Genomic DNA, 26,843 nt, shown 5'->3' with positions numbered 1-26,843 from the left:
CAGCGCATACAGGCCCCTCTCATGGTGAGCAGAGGTGTGAAAGGCAGGAGAGTCACTCTTGACCAGTCCCAAGACTATTTTGTTACAAATTCTGATCCAAAAGCAGGAGAAAACTTTCTTTTTTATTATCTCTAAATCATTTTACAGGTAAGGGTATTCTCTTCCTACCTTTTTCTTTTGTGGCCATATAATGCAGACAACTTCCCCATCCCTCCCGCAGGAAAGGGCTGGGTTTGGATGTTTCTAACCGGAGGGATGGGTCTCCAAATGAAAAACTGTACTGAATAGACCCAAATACATATTTCTCATCTCCTTTAAAGAAACATACTTAGGAGTTCTTCTAGGTGCCAGGGATAGATCGGTGAACAAAATAATTTAAAATCACTGCTTGTTGGAGCTTGTGTTACATAAACAGGTAAATGTGGCCTGTTACATGATGATGCTATGAGATTATCAGGTAGCCTAAAACAATGACAGGCAATAACTTTGCAACAACTGAATCTCTGTGCAAAAACATACCTTCGATAATAACTTGATGATTAACAAAGTCAGAACTACAAAATAACTGTGTAAGAAGGGAAAAGGCAACAAACCCATCACCTATCCCTACCTTCAATGCTGATCAGGTGCACCTCCTTCAGATGATCTGTGGCAAGTAGAGGTAAATCTAGAAAAACTGCTAGGAAGACGAAAAGGGGGTACTCATAAGGGTATCTAAGTCTTTCAAACATTTAGCTTCTGGAGGAGAAGAAAAGAATAAAACAAAGCACAATAAAAAAAGAATTTTTTTTTTTTTTTTTGGCAAAGAATGATAAAGGAGAAAAGTAAAGAGGAAAAATTTAGAGTTCTGTAAGAAAAAAGAGACAACCCCAATCCTACCACCAAAACAAAACATTTAAATCACAGAAGTGCTTGGACTTCACTAGGACGGAAAAAGTGCCATTAAACTAGGAATCCTGTAAAACGTTTCAATATCACAAATATAAACAAGAAAGTAAAATCCAGATAATTATTAAAGAAAGTCAGAAAACATAATTTCACACAAATTTAGCAAGTCCATTCTTCTGAAACGGGTAAAATTTATTCTGTAAATAAAAATTATTTCCATGTTAAGAAATCTATCAATGCCATACATATCATAAATCTAAGGGAAAAGTCACAATTATTTCCATAAAGGCCAATAAATACTTTGAAAATATCCAACAAGTCATTTATGATTTAAAAAACATTCAAGAAAATAGAAATGGAAGATACTATAAAAACATAGTTTTACATAGTCATATACAATTTTCTATTTATATGACATATTCATGAAAAACTATATAAGTATATATACACATGTATATATGTATATGTGTATATGTATGTGTATATGTATGTGTATGTACTTAGTCTTGGGTTCTTAGTGCTAAGGTCAGTATGTTAACTTACAGAGAAACAGCAGAGCCATGTAATAAAGTTATTAATCACCATAGTTAGAAAAAAGTATTTGAGGCATGAGAATATGTAAAGATGTTTCTATTTGTCCCACATCAAAAACAGAGGGGAGGTAAAATGTTTTCCTTTTCTTCTTATTTTTCTTTACTTGTTTCTCCTTCCTTTCTAAGAGGGAAAAAAAATAGCGTTTTTGAAAGAGCAGATTATTTGTTTTTGACATTAGGATCTCAACTTTTACCATCCCCCCAATTTTATCAAATGTTTACTTTTCCTAAACAATAACATCTTCTTCTTTAAAAGATTTGGTTCCAGCACTGAAATTATATATTTGATATATATGTAATAATATTCCAAAAAAGTAAAAAAGAAAGTATTAATTTTTGTCCAGAGCTGTAGTTAATGAAGTTTCTAAAGAAATAGTATTAAAAGAATTTGATCAAAGACATTTTCATAAACCATTTCATAGTTTCATGAAAAGTCTCCTACAAGATTTCAGCCTGTCTAGTATAAGAGAGTGCACAATTGCTTGTACTGAATATGAAACTATATGTATTCAAATATGAATAAGTACAAAAAAGGATGAAATTGAGAAAATGTATGTATGTAAAATTATATTTGTTTTTAAGTATCATCCCTCATCATATAAATGTGACGTTTTCAAGGAAGGATAGACATAAAAAGGTTATTTTATTTTCTTATCTCCTAATATATCACGCCATGAAAGTTATTTTGAAAATGAGTATTTTTTTCCACCTACCATGATCCTCTTTGAACAGGCTTTACAGATGTTTTGCTCCTTTTTCCTTTCGCTTATTATTCTGATTATTTAGCATAGTTACTAGGGTAATTTATGCTGCAGTCCTTTTATTATTTGTTTCATTGTTATTGCCCTTGCAAAGATGTCTTAGTAGCTTTGATAAATTCAGAAAACAACATCCACTACAAAACCGCTGTTCATCCTTGTATGTATTAAGATACTGTCTTTTATAATTGAACATAAAATAGTGTTTAAATGTAAACACAATTTTTCTTATGTCTTCTTTTAAATATGCACAGATGTGTTAAGGTTATATTAAAAGTTTCTTTAATATTATGTTGTTTTCTCCTTTAAACTATAGAATTTGAATTGCTGGTAAGGTTGTTTCTCTTTTGCCTTCATTATGCCTTTTGTTTTCTTTGTAAGAATTATTTATTATCAGACTCCAGCACACAATGTCTTCAGGGAACATCATCAGGATCATGAAGGAATGTGTTCAGCAAATGCTTCCTTTATGCAGTTTCACCTGCAGAGACTCAACGGGTCTCACAGCATGAGAAGTAAGGTGTAAAGATATCTGCATGTTACCTCACTGTGAAAATCAGGCTGCACATTTGAACAACATCTTTTATTTTATTAATAGTGAGAAACTGTTTTTCATAAATTTACACACACCATGGGAGGAGTACTGGTTAGCTACTTAATAAAATTTATATTCTGACTAAATGCCACTCATTTCCAATAACTTCACCATAGTAATTCCCTATTACCATATACCACGTTATAGCTATAATCATTTTGTTTTTCTTCATTCACATGTTATATGTATTTTTTTTTCTTTAAATGCACTGTCTTGTGCTCTAAAGACAATGTCAAAGAATTGTGGTGAATTTGTTTTTCTCTTAATTTAATGAAAATAATTTTTGTTTTTTTAAATTAACATGATACTGTCTTGCTAGCTTTCGGTGTGCGTGTTGTTACAGATGAATTGTTTATCATGGGGGTTTAGTTTACAGAATTTCCTCACTTATGTAATAAGCATAGTAATTGATAGGTATTTTTTCAATCTTCACCCTCCTCCTTTCCTCTACCCTCAAGTAGGCGTCGTGTCTGTTGTTCCCCTCCTTTGTTTATAAGTACTCAGTGTTTTGCTCCTGTTGATAAGTGACAACATGTGGTATTTGATTTTCTTTGCCTGTGTTAGTTCGCTTAGGATAATGGCCTCCAGCTGCATCCACGTTGCTGCAAAATACATGATTGTGTTGTTTTTACGGCTGCAAAGTATTTCATATTGTAAATTTACCACATTTTCTTTATCCAGTCTACCACTGATGGGCATTTTGGTTTGGTTCTGATTTTCCTACTGAGAATAGTGCTGTGATGAACATATGAGTGCATGTGTCTTTATGGTAGAATGATTTATATTCCTTTAGATATATGCCCTATAATAAAATTATTGGGTCAAACGGTAATTCTGTTTTGAGTTCTTTGAGAAATTGCCAAACTGCTTTCCGCAATAGCTGATCTAATTTGCCTTTTCACCAGCATTATAAGCATTATGTGTTCCATTTTCTCCATGATCTTGCCAGCATTTGTTATTTTGGACTTTTTGATAATAGCCATTCTGAGTGGTATGAGATGCTATCTCACTGTGATTTTGATTTGCATTTCTCTAGTGATTAGTGATGTCAAGAATTTTTTCACATGTTTTTTTGACAGATAGAACACCAGCTAGACTAGTAAAGAGAAAAAGTAGAGACGTCCCAAATAAACACAACCAGAAATAACAAAAGAACATTACCACTGACCACACAGAAATTAAAAACAAACAAAACAAAACAAAACAAAAACCTTAGAGAACAGTATGAACACCTCTGCACACAAGTTAGAAAATCTAGAAGAAATGCATAAATTCCTGGGCATATACAACCTCTCAAGACTGAACCAGGAAGAAATTGAATTCCTGAATAGGATAGTGATGAGTTCCAAAATTGAATCAATACTAAAGAGCCTACCAACCAGAGAAAACCCAGGACCAGACACATTTGAATTCTAATTCTACCATAGAAGAATTCTACCAGATGTAAAAAGAAGAGCTGATACTATTCCTACTTAAACTATTCCAAAATATTAAGGAGGAGGGACTCCTCCTTGACTCATTCTATGAAGTCAGCGTCATCCTGATAACAAAACCTGGTAGAGATACAACAAAAAGGAAAACTTTAGGCCAATATCCTTGATGAACATAGATGCAAAAATCCACAATAAAACACTAGCAAGTCAAATCTAGCAGCACATCAAAAAGCTAACCCATCCCCCACCATGATCAAGTAGGCTTCATCCCTGGGATATAAGGTTTTTTCAAACCTTGCAAATCAATAAATGTGATTCATCACATAAATAGAACTAAAGACAAAACACGTGATTATTTCAATAGCTGCAGAAAGACTTTCCATAAAATTCAATATCCCTACATGCTAAAAACCCTCAACAAACTAGGCATTGAAGGAACTAACTTCAAAATATTAAGAGCTATCTATTACAAACCCATGACCAATATCATGCTAAATGATCAAAAACTGGAAGCCTCCCCCTTGAACATCGGAACAAGAAAAGGATGCTCTCTCACACAACTCCCATTAAACACAGTACTAGAAGTCCTGACCAGAGCAATCAGGCAAAGGAAAAAAAATAAATAAATAAAAAGGTACTCAAATAGGAAAAGAGGACATCAAACCATATCTGTTTGTAGATGATCTGATTCTATATCTAGAACACTTCATAGTCTCGCCCCAAAGCTCCTTGAGCTGATAAACACTTTCAGCAAAGTTTCAGGAAACAAAATCAATGCACAAAAATTAATAGCATTCTTATACACCAACAGTATCCAACATGAGGGTCAAATCAAGAACACAATCCCATTCACAATAGCCATGAAAAGAATAACATGTCTAGGAATACAGCTACCCAGGGAGGTGAAAGATCTCAAACACAAGAATTACAAAACATTGCTCAAAGAAATTAGAAATGACCCAACCAAATGGAAGAACATTCCATGCTCATGGACAGGAAAGATCAATACTGTTAAATGGTCATACTGCCCAAAGCAATTAATAAACTCAATGCCATTGCTATCAAACTACTAATTACATTCTTCACAAAATTCGAAAAAAAACTATTTCAAAATTTATATAGAATCAAAATAAATAAATAAATAAAGCCCAAATAGCCCAGACAATTCATAGCAGAAAGAATCAATCTGGAGGCATCACATTACCTGACTTCAAAATATACTACAAAAGGTAACAGTAACCAAACAGCATGGTACTGTTACAAAAAACAGACACATAGAGCAATAAAGCAGAATATGGAGCCCAGAAATAGTGAAGCACATCTACAACCAACTAATAGTTGCCAAAAATGAGCAATGGAAAAAGGAGTGCCTATTTAATAAATGGTATTGGGATAATTGGCTAGCCATATGCAGATTGAAACTGGACCCTTATGTTATTTACATAGATCAACTCAATATGGAATAAAGATTTATATGTAAAACTTAGAACTATAAAAGCCCTGGAAGATAATCCAGAAAATATTCTGAACATAGTACCTAGCAAAAAAATTAATGATGAAGATGCCAAAAGCAATAGCAACAAAAACAAAAAGTGACAAATGGTATCTAATAAACTAAAGAGCTTCTGTAGAGCAAAAGAAACCATTAATAGAGTAAGCAGACAACCAACAGAAAGGGAGAAAATATTTGCAAACTATGCATCCAACAAAGGTCAAATATCTAGAACCTAAGAAACTTAAAAAAATAAAATGCAAAAAACAAACAACCCTATTAAAAAGTGGGCAAAGGATGCATTCAAGCTTCATATTGTGATAGTTGAGAGATATCCTAAAAGTTTCTTAAGTGTCATACGATGTAACAGACTATAACGAAACAGAGCTTGGCGAGCTCACCCTGTCATGCTTCCTCCAGGGTAGCTCTATTTTTTTTTTTCTTTGTTTTTATTTCTTTTTTGAGGCAGAGTCTCACTCTGTTGCTCAGGCTGGAGTGCAGTGGCGCGATCTCGCCTCACTGCAAGCTCTGCCTCCCAGGTTCACCTCATTCTCCTGCCTCAGCCTCCCAAGTAGCTGGGACTACAGGTGCCCGCCACCACGCCCAGGTATTTTTTTTTTTCTTTGTATTTTTAGTAGAAACGGGGTTTCACCATGTTAGCCAGGATGGTCTCGACCTCCTGACCTCATGATCCGCCTGCCTCGGCCTCCCAAAGTGCTGGGATTACAGGCTTGAGTCACTGCATCCGGCCCAGAGTATATTTTTATCTGTTTTATTGAAATCAGTTTCTGAAAATCACTAATACAAGTAATCAATTTAGTAAATTTTTACCTCTGTAGATACTATCCACAGCTACCTATCTTCCAAAGGACTTTTTATTTTCATTACTATATTTTATATGTCAATGAGGTATTCTTTGTGCCTAAAAATCTAATACCAGATACTCAGCATGTGCAGTGACTAAGCTCTTTTCAATATTTTGTCATTCTAAATGAAACCTGTCAGTCAATAAACTCTATTTGCTTTTTGGTTATAGAAATAGTATATGAACTTCAAATGTTCTTGGTGTGGAAAGTATTGTTGATTATGTATTTGCTCCATTAGTCACATCTAATGCATCAGAGATGAAACACCTATGAAAATCATAGTGTTGGGAAAAACTTGAAAATATATAGCTATTTTAGTATTTGCTAAACAAGTAAATTACCACATATAATAGAAAAATCTGGAAAATCTGTGAATTAATATTAGTTAATATTAAGACTGTGATGACATGATATCTTAATGCATTTTTCTATTATTAATCTCTATAATTACATCTAAATGCAATAAATATTACCTTCATTAATTCTGTTACTCGAACCTTGTAACTGTAAAGACTACTTGTAGTAATCTTTAATTCATCACTTTCTCTCATTCTTTACGTTCCATTCGAAGATAAATCCTGTCTGGTCTACCCGCAATATGCATCCCGTTGGCCTTCAGTTTTTATCTCCCCTGACAATATTACCTTGGTCCAAGCTATCATCATCTCTCTCTTACCTGCACCACTAAATTACGCCAACAATTTGACTTTGTGTTTCCACTCTACATTATCTTCACTCTAGACACATTCTAGAGTCTAAATTCTCTATATATCTTACATTTTCTACATTATCCAGTCTATTCTGTATATAAAAATTATAGCTATTATTTTAGAATATTTAGTTGTCTCATGTCTTCACTTAAAAGTTTTCAAAGACTTTACCTCATTATTAAAATCATAATCCAAATTCTTCTTTTTTTTTGAGACAGAATCTCGCTCTCTAGCCCAAGCAGGAGTGCAATGGCGCCATCTCGGCTCAACTGCAACCTCTGCCTCCTGGGTTCAAGTGGTTCTTCCGCCTCAGCCTCCCGAGTAGCTGCGATTACAGGCATCCGCCATCACGCCTGGCTTTTTTTTTTTTTTGTACTTTTGTAGAAATGGGGTTTCACCATGTTGGCCAGGCTGTTCTCGAACTCCTGACCTCAGGTGATCAGCCTGTCTCTGCCTCCCAAAGTGCTGGGATTTGCGGCATGAGACACCACATCCGGCTCCAAATTCTTACAGAGATCAATAGCCTCCTTGTAATTCCTTTGACATAATTTTTCACATCTCCTCTTCCTCACTTCAACACACACTTTGCTTCTTCTCAAAACAACACGATTGTTCTGGACTCCAGGACTTGACACTTATACTTCTTCTATGAGAAATGCTCTCCTAAAGAACTTAGTCTCTCAGTTTTTTATCTGCTCAGTTTTCACTACATGAGAAGGCATTATCTGAACATCCAATGTTATATACTAAGCTGAACCGCGTAATAATGCTAGTTTTATATATTTTGGATTTAGAGTTTATTTACGTACGATAATTTCCACTCTCCATCTCTCTGTCATATGTTTTCATGGACTTTGCAGCACTTAATAACTGTCTAGTCTCATACTTAGTTTTTATGTGTTTATCTGTCCACTGTCTGTCTTCTACTAGATGGAAGCTGCACTGTGATAAGACTTTGTTTTATTGCCTTTGAACAGCATCCAGAAAAAATAGGAAGCAATCAAGTAAAGTAAATAATCAATTAAAATGTATTAAACATATAAAGTACCATTTTATAGATTAATTTTTTTTTTAAATCTCCCATTTTATCAAGCAAAAGTTGGAAGATCTGTGATAAAATCACTGACTTGTATGAATCCAGGCCTTTTTTTTTTTTTTTTCTAATTTTCTTGTTTGTCATATATGTCTTTTTATTTAATTTTTTGTTATTACATATAGTAGTGTTTGAATATGGAGTTAATTTTTTATTCTATGAAGAACATGGAGTCACATGGCAACTCTGGCTATAAAGAGTTATGTGTTTCCAGATTTTCTTAATATACTATATGCTATATGAAGGACACCATAATGTGACTTGGATAGTAAAAAGAAAACTGCATGTGTTCACGAAGAATAAGCAGCTTCTCAGCATTTCCAAAGCTGTGCAATCATAATAATCGGAATAAAGTTCTTAGCCCAGAGAGTGCCAAGTCATTGAGATAATATTTAAGAAACCTCTTAGTAAACCAGTAACACACATATTCTCTCTCTCTTCCCTTTATTTATTAGCCTGTTATTTCCAATTTGTTACAAGATATGCATATATATCTCCTTCTCTATAAAAAGTAATACATATATTTCTGTTAAAAACAATTCTCTATAAAGAAGAATTCTCTTCTAGAAGAGAATTCTCTATAAAGATATGGTATTATGATTAAAAAACTCAAAATTTAAAGGAACATGTAAATTATAAATGGAGGTTTATAATTAGTAAGTAAAAATAATCTATGCTTTAATCTTTTAACTTTATACACCTTCCGACTGCAGTCTTTAATTAAGCTTTGTTTACTTTTATTAAAGTATAGCACAGGGTTTACTTTCTGTTACTAAATTGAAGAAGGAATAAACAAAAGAGATCACAAAGTAGTTCTAAAAAACTAATATATTTCGATTTACTAAGTCTGAGACTATATCACTTCAAAAAGGTAATGTTTTACATTATACTCCCAATTAATGTTCAAGTGCCAGTTTTCTTTTTCTTGTTTAATGTTAATTTTCCTCTAATAAAATCAGTGCTTTTCAAGCTTGCCCCCTGTCACTGTTCCATTGACTCTTGTACTTGTCCCAAACTCATCTACTCTAATTCCTCTTATGCTGCTACCTTTAAAAGGACTCTGTACAGACAAGGTTAGAAATAGATGTGGTAGGCCGGGCGCGGTGGCTCACGCCTGTAATCTCAGCACTTTGGGAGGCTGAGGCGGGGGGATCACGAGGTCAGGAGATCAAGATCATCCTGGCTAACACGGTGAAACTCCGTCTCTACTAAAAATACAAAAAATTAGCCAGGCACGGTAGTGGGCACCTGTAGTCCCAGCTACTCGGGAGGCTGAGGCAGGAAAATGGGGTGAACCCGGGAGGCGGAGCTTGCAGTGAGCCCAGATAGCGCCACTGCACTCCAGCCTGGGCAACACAGCGAGACTTGGCCTCAAAAAAAAAAAAAAAAAAAAAAAGAAAAGAAAAGAAAAGAAATAGATGTGGTATAAACTCACTTATAAACTGACTTCTGTTCTAATGCCTTTCCTCATTTTCCTCCATCAAAGATCTGAAGTCCTATGGGTGAATCTACACCGAAAAATGTAGAAAATTAAATATGTCTTTACTATCTTTCTTCAGTCCTCCACAAATATCTGGGGACAAATGAATGACCATATACTGGGATAAATAAGAAAAGAAATAGCAGAGCCTGAAGTATAATGTATGCAAATTTTATCCAGGCATTTGATTATAGCAAGAAAAAAATAATATCAGGAAATGTAAATATACGTTTTTTTAGTATTAATATATATTGACTTGATTTAATATCCTCCAACAAAAAATGCAAACATATTAAAGCAGAGAGAGAAGAAACTACTCCCATTACAGCTTCAATGAGCTTCAGTAATCATCAACCATGATCAACCTTTCTCCATCAGTATATTCTAATATTCACCTCCATCCCTACTGGATAATCTGAATCAAAGACCAAATCTCAGACACCATAGTAAATATCTGTTTGTATAAATAATTTTATTTACATATAGAAAACACACATATATAGAGAACACAGACACACACACACACACTTACATAAGCAAATAGAGAAAAATTGAAAGACAGAAAATCATAAAGTACTGGACTGAATTGAGACTTTTGAATTTAAGATTCCAGGACTATTGTAGACATGTGGACAATAATTTTAATGTAGTACTGCCCCTTAAAAACATTAGTATTCTTAATATAGAATGAATTCACATCATATGGTAGTCTTCAATTCTTTTGCATTTATTGAATTGGTTTTGTGTTTATCTGTATCTTCCCTTGCCTTGTGGAGGTGTACTAAATCATCTGTATACAAAGAATGACATAATTTAAAAATCTTAATGAAAATGGCACCACCAAGTTTTCAAATGAAATTTGAATAAAACAGATTAACTACAGAGATATTGATTCATTATTTTCATTTATTATTTTACCCTTATTCAACAAATTCTTTATCCATATACGTAAACATATAAGGTTGACCCCCACACAGTAAAAAATCCATGTATAACTTTTGACTATCCCAAAATGTGCCTCCTAAAAGTCAGTTGGTGACTGTGAGCCTTACTGATAAGCTAGGCTGATTACAGTTACTCATTATTAGTAGTAATATAGTATCTAAAATTACATATTTTGCCTTTATCTCTTGTTTTCTTTTAAATTTATCAGTGTATAATAATAGACAGTTGATCAACACATATTTTGTATATGTATTATATTGTATACATATTATATTCTGTATTCTTAAAGTAGGCTAGAGAAAAAATATTAATAAAATTAAAAGCATAATGTATGAATATATGCATTTTTATATAAATAAAATTTGTGTTTAATAAAACATTAGCTTGGAAATACAATTATGCATCACATATTTACATAAATCTTCATAGCTTTCAAAGTGCTTTCATTTATATTGGGTGAATTAATTCTCTGAACAACCATGTAAAGTCAACATGAAGAAACTAAGATTTAGTTAGTTAAAGAGTAAATCAGAAGGATAGACTCGTTTCTGGTTTCAGTATAGGCTCTGGTCAGAGATTAAACTTTAGCTTCAAACAACTCTTAATGGTAAAATAGGCAACACTTATCTTTATACACAAGAAGTTCCTGATGTGACTCCCAAATATTATTTTATGGCTTTTACTGCAATAGTTCAAGCTTTCTGATTCTGCTGCATGTTGCCTACACACAATCTTCTACTCTACTGTTATACCAACACCTAATTTTCTAACTGCTTAAAAATAGTAGTGGTATTATAGTGTTGTGATTATTTAAGTTTCTTTTTCTAAAACTATGACCTTCATCCAACTTCATTTGGAACATTCATCAGCCTGGTGGTGAATAATTAGGAATAATATAGAAGAACACCTAAAATAAAATTGATAATATATCAATGTACCAAAATGAGAATTTTCAAGCATTTTATAGGTTTTAAAATCAATGTTCCCAATACACAGACTGACAACATCACTGACAACTCACTGAAGAGGTATACAGTGAATTCTAAAAGTTTATTGGCACTACAGTGGGCATCAAAATACCAAAATACTACAGGGGCCAGATAGGTTACATAAAAGAGTAAAATGAGCCAGAGTAAATGCAATAAAGAATGATGATGACTGTGAAGAACTAAAGAGCACAGCACTCCACCTAAAGAGCTAGCAGCAAATCTAATGCCCATTACTTTTGTCTGTGTACAAATATTGTCCTGGTATAGCCAGATCTTCTCTTTTCCCAAGAAAATCAGATATCCCAACTTGTACATAACGTTTCCCGTTTTCTCAATCACTATGTGGGTCCAAGGCAGTTTGTAATCTATGGAAATGATAGTAAAGCAAAGAGTTTGTGGAGTCAGATTGACTGGAATCAAATTCACCCATAAACTACCTTACTTTGGAAATGTAATGTAACTCTCTTTCACCTGGAAGATTTTATTAATGCTAGTGTCTATCTTCTAGGGATATTGTTTAAATCATTTATATAAGCATCAAAATAATAAATTATCTCCAGTATAAGGATCTATTTGAGAAAATATTTTAGGGAATTTCCAGATATATAAATGGAAAATAGAAATAAAATAACTATAAAATAGCTTTCAAAATAATTGCTATTATGTATCCTTTTAAGCAAAAATAAAATCCAAGTGTACTCATTATTAGTAGTAACACACTGTCTAATATTACGTATTCTGCCTTTATCTGCTTTTCTTTCAAATTTATCATTGTATTATAATACATCATCAGATCAATCAATTATGTAAAGTAAATTAATTGTAAGAAATGTTATCAATATTTTTGGTCAAGGGTTTCTTAGCCTTGGCACCACTGACATTTGGGACCAGATAACTTCATGCTGTGTGATGCTATGCTGTGCCTTACAAGATGTTCAGCAGCATCCATGTGCACTAACCCGTTACATGCCAGTAGCACTCTCTCGTGTTTCACAATCAAAAGGATTTCTCAGCATTGCTAAATGTTATCTGGGAGAAAAAAAATGTCCCCAGTTGAAAACAATTCTTATATTTATGTGTTCCTCTTCTTTCAACTCTAACCACCTGTAATGTCCATAGAATAACTGTCAAGGGGAAATTAATGTCTACCAAATGACAAATTTATCCCCTTAGACAGGACTACAGAATGCTATTTTGGAAAAGAAGCTCATGGTATAAATCTGCGAAATGTCTGCTTTCAGAATTATAAGGTAAAGCTTAATATGCCTTCCATTTCAAAAGTACAGTTGCACTGAAATGGTAAACTATGCTGTAACGGGAACTAAAACAAAACAAAACAAAACAAAACAAAACAAAACAAAACAAAACAAAAACCTGGTCCTGAACCTTATGTAGACTGTGGGGGAAAAAATATCAACAAAATTGATATTTGTGCTGTCTATAACATTAAGTCCACAGTGACAAAAGGGTATATAAACTGCAAAAATAAGTTAACTCTGCCTAATGGGCCATTTTCTTACTTTACTAATAACCACATTCACGGCCGGGCGCGGTGGCTCAAGCCTGTAATCCCAGCACTTTGGGAGGCCGAGACGGGTGGATCACGAGGTCAGGAGATCGAGACCATCCTGGCTAACACGGTGAAACCCCGTCTCTACTAAAAAAACCAGCCGGGCGAGGTGGCGGGCGCCTGTAGTCCCAGCTACTCGGGAGGCTGAGGCAGGAGAATGGCGTAAACCCGGGAGGCGGAGCTTGCAGTGAGCTGAGATCCGGCCACTGCACTCCAGCCTGGGCAACAAAGCGAGACTCCATCTCAAACAAACAAACAAACAAAACAACAACAACAACAAATTCAAAATTTTAGAAAAGAGAGATTAATAATACAAAAGCACATTAAAATATATCATCACAGTCTTAATATTAACTGACAGATTTTCCAACTATATGCTGACACACAGAACCTCATTTGGAGGGTGAGTGATAATTAGGTTTTGACTATGTTAAGGCCATGTGAGTCTTGCCATCTTGAGAAGTCAGGAATAGAGCTGCTGTTGTTGAGAAAGACAGTCTTATGCATGCAGTCTTTTGACCCTCAATGGGCCATAAAACAATTGTCTTTTGGCATGTAACACTTTCTTACCAAGAGATAAAGTGTCCTCCTAGCCTATACTGTACTTACTACGTTGTGGGGAGACATTTTTTCTTGTTTCAGACTCATTGTATACTCCTTTGTTCTGCTTAAACGTGTGGTGTATGGCACCCGGACACTCCCTCTGCTATACCTGTCTTCCTGTGAGGAGGCGATGGATCCTTCTACTGCAACACAAGAAGAGGGCCTGCAGGCCAATTGGCCTAAAATGGTTGCCATGAGGGACTTGCTGGCGATAGATTTTTGCCCACATTTGGAGATGATTTTGCCCAGTGTCTTCTCTTTGTGGGTAGAATGATGCTCCATCCAGTGCTTGACTGCACAGTGTTTTTCTTGGCAACTCCAATACCAAGATTCAGTGGAAAAAGGATTGGGGTTTCTATGCCTGGTGAAAGATAATAAATGTCACTTGCTCAACAGATGTAAGTATGAGAAGACTCATCTTTGTCTATATAGGATTTAAAGTTATTGCATTGAGTCAATAGACCTGGGAAGTGAGTCTTCAGAGAGAAGATGACTGGGTCTTATGGCATCACAACATAAAGATACAAAAAGGATTCAAAATTTTAGAAAAGAGAGATTAATAATACAAAAGCACATTAAAATATCATATCATCACAGTCTTAATATTAACTGACAGATTTTCCAACTATATGCTGACACACAGGATTATTGAGTAAAAACTGCTTCAGGAGAAGCCACGGAGACAGGAAGAAAACAAAGATAACCTATTGGCTGAAGAATAAACATATGTTACCATTTCACATTTTTCTCTGTTCTCCTGATTAACATTAGATAATCATATGCATCAATGTATCTAAAGATTTTCCTTGCCACTTAAAAAAAATCTTAAATTTGAGAAAGCAGTTATGTAAATTATGCACTTATGCTTTTATTTAAATGCAACCCAATGCAGAGAAGTTATACCATAGGTACACATATGCAATGTATACTTAGAGACACATAAAGAAAGATGATACTAGTGTAACCGTGGAGGTTAGGAACAATTACTACATTTTGAGTAAATCTACTAACTAGATTCCTTCGTCCACATGGTTTGTCCTCATATTCATTCTTAGTCTCAATCATGATATCTGGTGAAAGAAATTATGTTAATTTGGACTTCCTCCCACATTCTCTTTTTTCAGGTTTCAAACTTTTTCTTTTCTTTGTTTGATTGTGCTTATCTCCAAGTCCTCATCTGTTACCAAATACGCTCCAAGGTAGGTTAGTTGAAACTGTCCTTTTCCCTACAATCCAGTGTCAATCTGTAATTTATTTAGCCCTATATGACTTAATATTAATAAAATAAGATAGCAAATTAAATTATTTCATGGCTAGCATCACAATATTAAAGTTAAAACAAGAGAGAATTAAGGGAAATCCTGAGAAATTATTTCCAATGATTTGGTTTGGATGACCAACACTTTGATGTGATTTATGTGATTCCAACGATGTCTTAGATTTGCAATATATTGTTTTGTTTGTGAAAGTGTATGATGAAGTGGTTAAAAGACAGATTAATTAAGACATGACAATTGAGTAAGAGGGTTTTTTCCCCCCACCTAATTGTGTGGTATTATTTCCCTAAGGAATGGCTTAATCTCTTTAAGAGAGTTTTTTTAGCTATGAAAGAGAAATATTAAACAGATAAAATTAAACAATTAAATTTAAAAAGATAAGATTAAAATTTTGTCTGCCATTAACATTTTATGCAAGGATATCTAAAAATGGTCAATAGACAGTAAAATAGAGGGAACATTGTTTTTATAACATTTTTTGTAATGTGTTTATATTTCAGGCACATGTTTTGATCCATGCATGTTTGATTTTATATAAATAATAAGCTAAGTTTTGTTTAACTTTGATTGGAGAAAGCATGACTTGTTTCTAGTAAGGTGTGAACTTCTTGGTAGTAGGTCATTGCTTACAGTAGAATTAGCAGGTCCCATATTGATATATGTCTTAGAATCTTTCTGGAAACAGTTGCTTTTGTTTTTATGTTTCTAATTTATGAAGTTCATAAAGAGCAGGTGAGTTCATTCTAATACATTTTGTTATTGAAAACATAATAGGCTTCTCTTCCACATATGAGGGCTCTGATAATGCCATTACAGAACTGTGCTAACTTTATGGTAATAGAAATAATCCATAAAGCAAAATTAAAGAAACAGTAAAACTGCAAACATTAAAATGATTCAAGTATATACTCATATTCTCTTGAAATATTAGAAAAGTTTAAAATCTGCTGTTTTGGCTTTATTTCCTAATACATATTAGAAAAAATCTCTTCAAAATGTGTGTCAGTTGCTTTATACAGAAAAATAAAATAGTGGATATGAGTGGGTATATTGAAAATCAACACTATTTAGTAATACCTAACTATAATTTTGTAATGATAATAATTGATGTTAATAATTTTAAAAATTAATAAGCTTGTTTTTCAGATAATACAGTTATTGAGTGTTTTACAGGCTTATTACTAGACATAGCCCTCTCCAAATTAAATATTTCTATCAAAACTACATAAACTTACATGAATACCAAAAGAGTTATAGAGAAAGACTAGAAGTATAAAATAAATATGACTTAATTCTTTTTAAATGGAAATTTTTTATAAATTTTATAAAAATGAAATAGTACTTCTGAAAATTGTAGGCAACTAAAAAAAGCCTGTTGTATTTATGATAACTGTGAGAACCAGAAACTGTTAGTTCTCAAAGGAGAAATTCTACCTCTTTTAGGAAACCAACAGAGATAGCTTTCATAAAGCAGTATCTACATTATTTTTTCTCACATCCTTATGGGTAGAGACATGAGTGAGTTGCCATTCATATAACTTTATGCATGAATATATATATACACACTATATATATATAAAACTCACATGTACATCTGTAGTAATAATGCATGTGCATTCTAAAATGCACTCATAAGGCCAGGCACGGCGGCTCACATCTGTAATTCCAGAACTTTTGGAGGCCAAGGCAGGAGGATCATCTGAGGTCAGGAGTTTGAGACCAGCCTGGCCAACATGGCGAAACCCCATCTCTACTGAAAATACAAAAATTAGCTGGGCATCGTGATACACTCCTGTAATCTCAGCTACTTGGAAGGCTGAAGCAGGAGAATTGATTGAACCTGGGAGGTGGAGGTTTCAGTGAACCAAGATCGCACCACTGAACTCCAGTCTGGGCAACAGAGTGAGACTCTGTCTCAAAAAATAAAATAAGATAAAATAAAATAAAATGCACTCATAAAGTGGTACTTAAAGAAAAACATGAAGAAAGTATTATAAAATCATTATTTTATATTTATTTACTGTAAAAATTATTACATTTTTATTATGGTAACATAATGTGATGCATTATTATATCTAAAAATTGGAATTTAACTCCTTGTTACACAGTAAATAAAAATCTAATTTTAAGTTAAATTTATTTCGATAGTTGGTTTTAATTGTGATCAGAACTAGAGAAGATAATCACACAGACACATTGATGCAATATAAAAAAAAGTTTAATTCTGAAAATAAGAAGTTTTAAAAAACAATAATTTAAAAATGTTCTATCCCTACAACAATGTTCATCTTTTAAAAGGAGCTCAACTCTTTTTACTGTCTCAGTTAGCTTAACAGTACAAATTGTTTGTTATTTAAAAAGAAATCTGCTAGACAGCATCTACTGACAGTGAGTTATTACCACTAAAGATGTCAGCAAATTTGGAAATGTCTTTCTGTAAAGAAAAATAACTCAGGTTTAAGTTCAATATGAGATATTCAGTGAACTTCTCAGTAACAGAAAAGCTTTTCAGAGACACTACCTAATATATTACCAATATAATCAGTAATTTATTTTGATTTCTTATTTGTATAAAAGTAATCATATAAATTACATAGATTATATTTTAAAACATGCTTTAAGTTGTCATAATTTGCTAAAAAACAAAAATAAAAGAATAAAGTCAACTTTTTTCCTTGTTGAAGATTTTGCTATATTACTTTAATGAAAAAAGAGAAATATGGCAATCCCTATACTCTGTTCTGGGACATAGTTAATTTCCTTAGAAGCAGTGTCATTTCTTCAGGTCCCTTTTATGATTTGGATGGCAGTACCTAAAAAGTGTTTAGCCTGGGACAGGGTTGCTAAACCTCAACACTACTGACAATTTGAGCCGTCAGTTCTTCATTATGTATGCAGCGGGAGTTGGGGGGAATGGGACCACTCGTCAATATCCAATAAGGTAAAATCCATAATATCTTTCATTTAATAAAAAAATTGTTAGTATATAAAGAAGTAGAAAAATATAAACCATAATTAAGGAGAAAAATAATCAATTCAAAGCAACCCAGAACTGGGTTGCAATTATTATAACCGTATTCCATATTATAAAAATTAAGTAATGACCTGGAAGCTATAAAAATTACCATATTGCACCCTAGAAATTAAAACTATATGTAAGATAAAAACCTATATGGAATATTAACAATTGATTAGGCACTGTAGAAGAAAAGGTTAATGAAAAGACACTATAATAGGAGGTATGCAAATTAAAACAAAGAAAAAGAACAGATTCTTAATAACCTGTGGTGCATCTTCAAGTGATCTGATATACATTTATTTGATATTCCCAAATGAAAGAAGAGAGAAGTAAAAACAAAAATATTAAAGAAATAATTCTGAACTTTTTCCAAATTCATAGAAAATCTTAAACCCTAAGAACGAAGGAAGTCAGTGAAACTCAAGCACAAAAAATATGAATAAAAATACACCAAAGTAATTCATAATCAAATATTTTAAAATCACTGATGAAGATAAATTTTTAAAAGCAGCTGGAAAGCATGTATATATTACATACAGAGAAACAAACATAAAGATAACAGCATTTTTCTCATGGAAAACTATGCAAGTGAGAAAATTAAAAAGTAAAAAGTAAGTGAAACACTTAATAGTACTGCGAAAATAGTAAACCTAAAATTTTATATCTAATGAAATATCTTTTAAAAAAGAAGATGAAATCAAGAATTCTTCAAACATGTGAAGGCTGATTTTATCTCAAGTAAAGAATATGGCTTCACAACAAAATTCTCTGTGTGATCTTTCCAGTTCGCTATAGGCAATTATAAGGTTTTGTCTGGTAGGCTAATTATGAGAAAGCTCCTTTACTCACAAGACATGGTGTATAGTCAATGCTTCGCCGTTTCTAAAGGAGGTTGCAGTTATGTACTCAGGTCACCTGAGGCAACCATGCACACATAGCACATCTCCACTCAAAAGATTCCTTATCAGGGACCTCTGCTAAGGCACTTTTTAGGCAGCTCTGCCAAGACTGCCTTATGGGAAGAGCCTTGGATAATGAATTTTTCACTACCTTGACTCAGTCCTTTTCCACTCCAAGCACTTCTCCCTTCCCCTGACTCCTTCTGGACCGACAGGTCCAAGTAGAGCTGGAAACCTTTTGTTTGGGGCTCTCCAATAACAAAATAATTCTTTTCACTTGAGTTGCATGCATAGGATTCTTGTCTGGTGCCAATCTTAGGGATAAAAGGAACACTTGGGAGCCAGCCCTCTTCTCTTTTGCTTCTTATTTAGACTGTTGCAATGAGTATATAAAGGCTTGTTACTTTCAGTTTGTCTCATTGTCCTAACTGATCACATTGACAACCTGGCAGCCCAACAACCAGCAGATCCACCTTTCAAAGACCCTTAAAGTTTTTCAGGCTGAAAGAAAATGCTACCGGTGGAAATAAAGAGTACTCGAAATGGTAACTACAGAGATTAACATGCAATCTTTTTTTCTTACTATTTAAATCTATTTTAAAAAAAATTAAAAACTTTTATTTATTTTATTTGAAAATTTGAGAAAAATAATAATATTCAGTAGGTTTTAAATTTACACATAAGTTTATATTTGCAGGAAGGGTAGATGGAGAGAAATAAAGGTATGCTATCTTAAGGTATTTATACTGTACGCAATGTGGCATGCCACAATATTCCTTGAAGAGAGACGGTGATATATTAAAGAAGTGTAGCATAACCCCTAAAGCAATCACAACTCTAGAGAAATACGCTTTTAGAAAATATGCCAAAAGAAGATTAAAAAATCATAAGAAATAATTAATCAATAAAGATATAGCAAAAGAAAAGAAAACAAGAGATGGAACAAACTAAAAATAAATAGCCCAAAGTTAGTATTACATATAACCATGTCAATAGTCACATTAAATATAAATGGTCTAAACCCCCAAATTAAAGAGTAAATATTTACAGATTGAAAAAAATAGCAAGGTCTTGTAATGTACTATGTATAAAAAACCCTGAAATTAAAATACACACATAGAATCAGAGTAAAGGAATAAACAATTAATACGTATGCCCTGCTAATACTAAACAAAATAAATACAAATTATACAAATATTGGATTAAATTTCACAACAATGAAAATTACGAGGAATAAAAAAGCTATCTCTTAATGATAAAATGTTAAAACATTAAAAGGACACAGTAATTCTAAATGTTTAGACATCTAATAGCAGAGATATAAAATAATACAAGGCAAAAAGTAATAGACTTTCAAGAGAAACAGACAAGTCTAATCTACAATAGATTGTATATTTATCTTCTCTTAAAAAATTAACAGAAAAAATAAACAAGAAATGATCAAGTCTATAGAAGAATTGAACACTATTAACCAATTTGACCTAAAAGACATTTATAGAACACTTCACTACCAAGAGCTGAATATATTGTCTTTTTAAGTGTGCACAAGTGTGAAATCCTTAATGGTGAAAGACTGAAAATCTCCCTCTAAGATCAGAAAAAAGACAAAAGATATTTGTATTTATCCCCTCTATTCAACATTTTACTGGAAATTCTAGCAGGCAGTTAGTGCGCTAAGGCAAGAAAAAGAAATTTACAATTTACAGGCAACCAGTAAAAACAGGAATTAAATGCATTTAGTTTAAAAAAGAAAAAAAGCCTCTTTTTTTTTTCTAGCACAAAGTACCATTGTTTAGGTAAAACAAAAAGTCATAAAATGCTTAAATGTATAATCAATGAGTTTAGACAGATTATTGGAATCAGGTAACTAATATATATATATGCACATATGTATATACACCTATATATATAGACACATATGTACAAACTCTAGCAAATAACCATGTTATTTTTAAAATTATTTTTAAAATAACATGAAATGAATTGCTTAGCTATAAATCTGTGAAAAACATGTAAAAGAATTTTAACAGACACTTCACCAAAATAGATACTTGGATTGCAACTAAGCACAGAAAAAGATGCTCAACTTCATAAGTTTTCTGCCCCAATCAAGTTATCCTTTATTTCTGTAAAAACTTCTCTCTCACTCTCTCCTCTTCTCTCTCCCTCTTTTTTTCTTTCTTTCTCTCCTTTCTCTCTCTCTCTTAGATAGATATATTAGATAGGTAGGCAGATAGATAGATAGATTTTCTTTGTCTGCTTATCTGTTGTTTCTTTCCAGAATTTACCACCATTTTGTGTAATTTGATCTCCCTGCTTTATGTGAGATCAGTAATCATAGATGTCTTCTACTGTTACTATCCTGGATTTCTTATCTAATATAACTGGAAAGTCCGTCCTCATATGATTGTCCTTCAGAATTGCAATTTCCTGTTAATTATACACAGTCGTAGTTTGCTTTTTTTTTTTTTTTTTTTTTCTATTTCTCAGTGTTTGGGTTATTTCAAAAGGGGGGAGAAGCAACTAACCTAGTCCCCGGCCATTTTGAGATAGGTGATTTCAAAAAACAACAAAAGATCTTAAATTTTAAAGATAACAGGCCTCAGAGCAGATAAAATTAAGGCATAAAAAGTCAAATTCAAGACGACACAAAAGAAGTAAAGAATATTGAAGGGACGTAGCATTAAAAACCATTATTTACAGACTGTAAAAAGATACCACTTTTTAATAAAAGCAAAGGCAAACATATTTATATTTAAAATAGATCTTTTGAATGTTTTAAAAATGTATTTCACACTCTCCCTCCAAGCTTTCAATGACTTATCTCACTCAGTTTTTCCTTCCTTGAATAAATCATTTCAACTAGCAATCAGAAAGTTTAAAATAATAACTTTAAACTTTACATGTCCCCTGCTAAAGATTATTCACTGGCTTCCCGTTGTTTACATAATACCCAAAGTTTTAATATGCAATCAAGGTATCCATTAAACTATCTTTCTTAAGATCTCCTTTTACTATTGTTTCACACTCATCTATTCCCACAGCACAAATCTTGCCAATCCTGGCATACAACATGTTATCTTATACCTCTATGCCTTTCATTATGCGTTTCTTCTTTCTAGAACCCCATCAAATATTTTTTGTTCATTTTTATGATTATTACTTATTTTTCATGACTAATTTCAGGTTTTACTTCTCCTTGAAAACCTTGCCTACAGGCTCTTTTTTTGAATTATTGCTTACTCACTTATGCCTCAATCTTAGTGGAGAACGTATCAACATGTGTCAATATTTCTTCTTTAATAGCCACAGCATTTTCTGAGTTTTAAAAATGTACTTATGTTTTTTTCCCTCTGCATCTGGAGTATTGTAAGCAATCAATAACATACTTTTGATCTAAACTAGACCCATACTATTGGCAAGAAAGTCCACCAACTGATTGAACATGTAGGAGTGAATAAGATATGAGCCGGTATCGATTAGAAGACAAACATACTTTATTGAAAAATCATAGTATGTAGTGCAAATAGAGCAAGATATAATTCAGGGGACACATTCAGGGAAAAACTAATTTGAGAACTGGATGATGACTGCTGGGATATTTATATTCTTGTCACTGGAAGAGTGAGATAAGCCAAGATTAGAGTTGTCATAACACAAACTGAAGCAGAGTGTGAGACTGAGACAGAAATATGATGCCGCCACTTCTCTTTGCACAAATTATGGTAACTTCAAATGAACAATTACAATGGTGAATTATTATTTTTGGTTAACATTGGAAGAGGAGTTTCTTTTGAGTTGTGTCAAGTAATAAGGAGAGGCTTGGGTTTAGTTGTTAAAAGAGCTTTGATGAACCTGCAGTCTCTAGAAAATTAGTATAGAAGACATTTTTATATCACCCAGAGAGGAGTCTTATTCACAGTAAATAAATTATATACTTGCAAATGCACATTTTCCTGCTGTTATATGTGCATTTATGGCTGAATTGAATAAAATCCATAAAGTAGGAAGCATTAAGCTTGTATTCACTTATTTTTGAACTTTAAGTCGTGAGCTTGCTGAAGTGATTGGTTTCCTTGATGAATAGCTTTAAAAGGGTTGGTATGGACGACTAGAAGACAAACATTACTGTAGGTTGACCTCACCAATGAAGCAATGAGATCTATTCCCAGATTAAATAAAACAGAGGCCTCAACACAAAGGTGTATAAGTCTTTTGATAGTAGAAGATAACATTTCACTTAATTTTCTGTTTATGATCTATTAAAATTTGTCGATGTTAATAACAAATGCTCCGTATCATGGTACGTGTTAAACATTACATTAAATTGTGATAAATATAGCCTTCAACATAGTAATAACATAATAAGCACAAATTATTTATTGTCACCATTATCATAATCATCACTGAATTAAGAAATAGTTAATTTCTAATGAAGTGTAACAAATCAGCTTATTATTGTCATTACTATTTTTTTTTTAAGTTAAGATTTAAGGTGGTTTACTGAAAAGTATATTGGGATTAGAGTGATAGCTGAGTTAATGTTCCTGCTCTAGCACTTACATTAGTAAATGAATATTGCAGAACAAATTCATTAACTTCTCCCAAACCCCATTTTCTTTATTGCACAATATGAATAATAATATCTTTTCTATTTTTTCCAAAGTTTAGAGTATATTGTTTTATAGATGTTTAAAAAATAAAAAAAGGTTTGATTATTTTTTATTTACAGTCTTAGTGTTCTAGAGTTGAGGACAAAAGATGGCAATTATATTAAAATATGAAATCAATAAGTTGTTAAATATTATATATTTAAAATCAACAATTTGCAGCTCTAGAAGATTAAATTCTTACAGTTATTAAAAATAGGAAAATGGAGAACACAAAGATTATTATAGTTACTTAGCACATGTTTAACTGTATAACTCAGAATAGAGCTCTACTACTGACTTTGGTCAGAAGTCTATAATCCCAACACTTCCTTCTGAAGTACAATTTATAAGTGTCAATATACCAATTTTTATTATTACTCCTATTGTTTAAATTTAGGTTGGGTCACGGTGATCACAATTCATTGCCATCTGGCAGCTGTTTGCCAGCATGTGTGAAATAAGTTTTTCATCGCATTCAAGTTTTGAGTGGACAGATGGCCACACTGAAAAATAACCATGACGTTTGTAACTAATTGATATCGTTTCTGGAAGACTCAGCTGAGAAATCAGAAAATGAATGTGTGCTGAGACTGAACTCTTTAGTTACCCCATAGGAAATAACTGGCTATAAGTTTTAGATATAAGAAGTTATCTAAATATGTGACTTTGCATTGCACAAAGCTGAGAAAGGTATCCTCAGAGAGTAAGGTTTGAAATAAATAAATAAATGAAAAGTGTGCCCATGCATGTGTGTGTGTGTGTGTGTGTGTGTGTGTTTAGTTGTAATGATTCAAAAGATAAAAATTTAACTATATATTCCCAAGGAATATTAAACTTATAATTAAAATTTAAAAATTCACTACCTTTTTTGTAAAATTTGTGTTTTAAATCTAGCGTTACAAATTCTTTAAGTGTGATTACTATAATTAAATAAATTTTCATTTTCTTCCCAAACTCTTAGTTCCTTTGTAAATAAATAGCTAGCTCTGCTGTCAACACAGAGTTCTCAGCTACCTTATAAGAAGAATCTCTCTGTAGTTCCCTGCAGAACACTAAATCAAATTTACTGCATAAGTCTTCTGTCATAACAATTTTGTCTACAACTATTTATCTTGGAAAATATCTTTTAGTCTATTTTCCATTTAACATTTCCCCAGAGCAAGGGATTTTAAGATAACACTAGAAGCTGTTTACACATAACAAATGATTATGGATCCAAATTTCACACAATGTTTCTGAATAGTAATACTTCTATACTCCTCAGGAGAACTGTAATATTTATAAAACTAATTATAATTTACTATAATATGTAACATTTCTCTAACTTAAAAAATATTTTACCTTTAAAATTGATATATTTAAAATTCTTATAGCTGAAATAGATTTAAATGACCTCTAGGTACATTTATTGATTTATTTTAAATTCACTATATATTACAAAATTATTGCTTTTGAAAAGAGTATCTCCTTATAGAAATTATCATTGGCAAAATAATGGGTTATGATACATTTCCTCAAAGATTTGCTGGTTTCTCAAATGATTGGAAATTTTTGGCAATAATCTGTAATTAATAAATGTCTTAATATTTGCTTTGAAAAATCAAGAACTTAAATTTCATTGCAACTAAGAAACATATCAGAAACTTAAAACATATGTTTATGTATATATGTGTAAAATATAATATATTCTAATGTTTCCTATAGCATTAGCAGTCTTAGGGCTTTGTAATTATGGAGAGTTTCAACTGAGCTCAGAATATTCCACCACACCCTAAGTGCCCAGTTTAGCATTTTATTAAGATTTTAAAGTGTTCAAGTTAAAGTATGGTAATTAGCATGCCTCCAATTTCTTCTATGTCATATGAAGGGCAAAAAATTAGTGAATGTTTATTAAACATTTACTGTATATTCAACACTATATCATTAGATAGATGTTTTACATATGCAAATATATTCCTAATTAGAACACATCAAGGTACATTTTATTATTGCCATTAAAAAATGACCATTAGACATGTTAGGTAAATATGCAAAATCAAATAGTAAGTAGTAAAGTTTACCCTGGAAAGGAGTTCATTTTCACTACAAAGTACTCTCTTTCTGATTCTATAGAACAATTCTAAAATATTCCACAAGGAGACTACAAAAGAATTATTGACTTTTTGTTTCTAATTAGCAATACTAAAACCAAATAAAGTCAAACTATACACCAAATGTGTCTGGGGATGGGAACACAAAAACCCTAAGCCAAATATAAGCAAATCAAATCCAACAATGTATAAAATAATTATACAACATGAAAAAGTTGGATTTACTCCAGAAATAGAGGACTAGTTCAACTTTCAAAAATTATTCATTGTAATTCACCAAATCAAAAAACCAAAAAAGAAAAATTACATGATCTTGTAAATAATTAATGCAGAGAAAAACATTTGACAAAATACAGTACCCATTTCTGATAAAAACTTAGCAAATTAGACATAAAAAATGGGATGTCTTCAATCTGATAAAGAATATTTAAAAACATACCTTCAGGCAGCATTATACTTTCCCACTAGATACAACAAGAAAAGAAAACTTCAGACCCATATTCCTGATGAACATAGATGCAAAAAAATCCTCAATAAAATACTATCAAACTGAATCTAGCAGCACATCAAAAATCTTATCCACCACGATCAAGTTGGCTACATCCCCAGGATGGAAGACTGGTTCAGAATTTGCAAATAAACAAACATAATTCACCACATAAACAGAACTAAAGACAAAAACCACATGTTTATCTCAATAGACACTGAAAAGGCCTTCAATAAAATTCAACATCCCTTTGTGTTAAAAATTCTCAATAAAATAGGTATTGAAGGAACATACCTCAAAATATTAAGAGTCATTTATGACAAATCCACAGCCAATATCATAATGGATGGGCAAAAGCTGGAAGCATTCCTCTTGAAAACTAACACAAGACAAGCATGCCCTCT

This window comes from Papio anubis, chromosome 15 (genome assembly GCF_008728515.1).
Source record: "Papio anubis isolate 15944 chromosome 15, Panubis1.0, whole genome shotgun sequence".
NCBI lineage: Eukaryota > Metazoa > Chordata > Mammalia > Primates > Cercopithecidae > Papio > Papio anubis.
The sequence above is the reverse complement of the archived record's forward strand: the minus strand, read 5'-3'. Positions refer to the sequence as shown.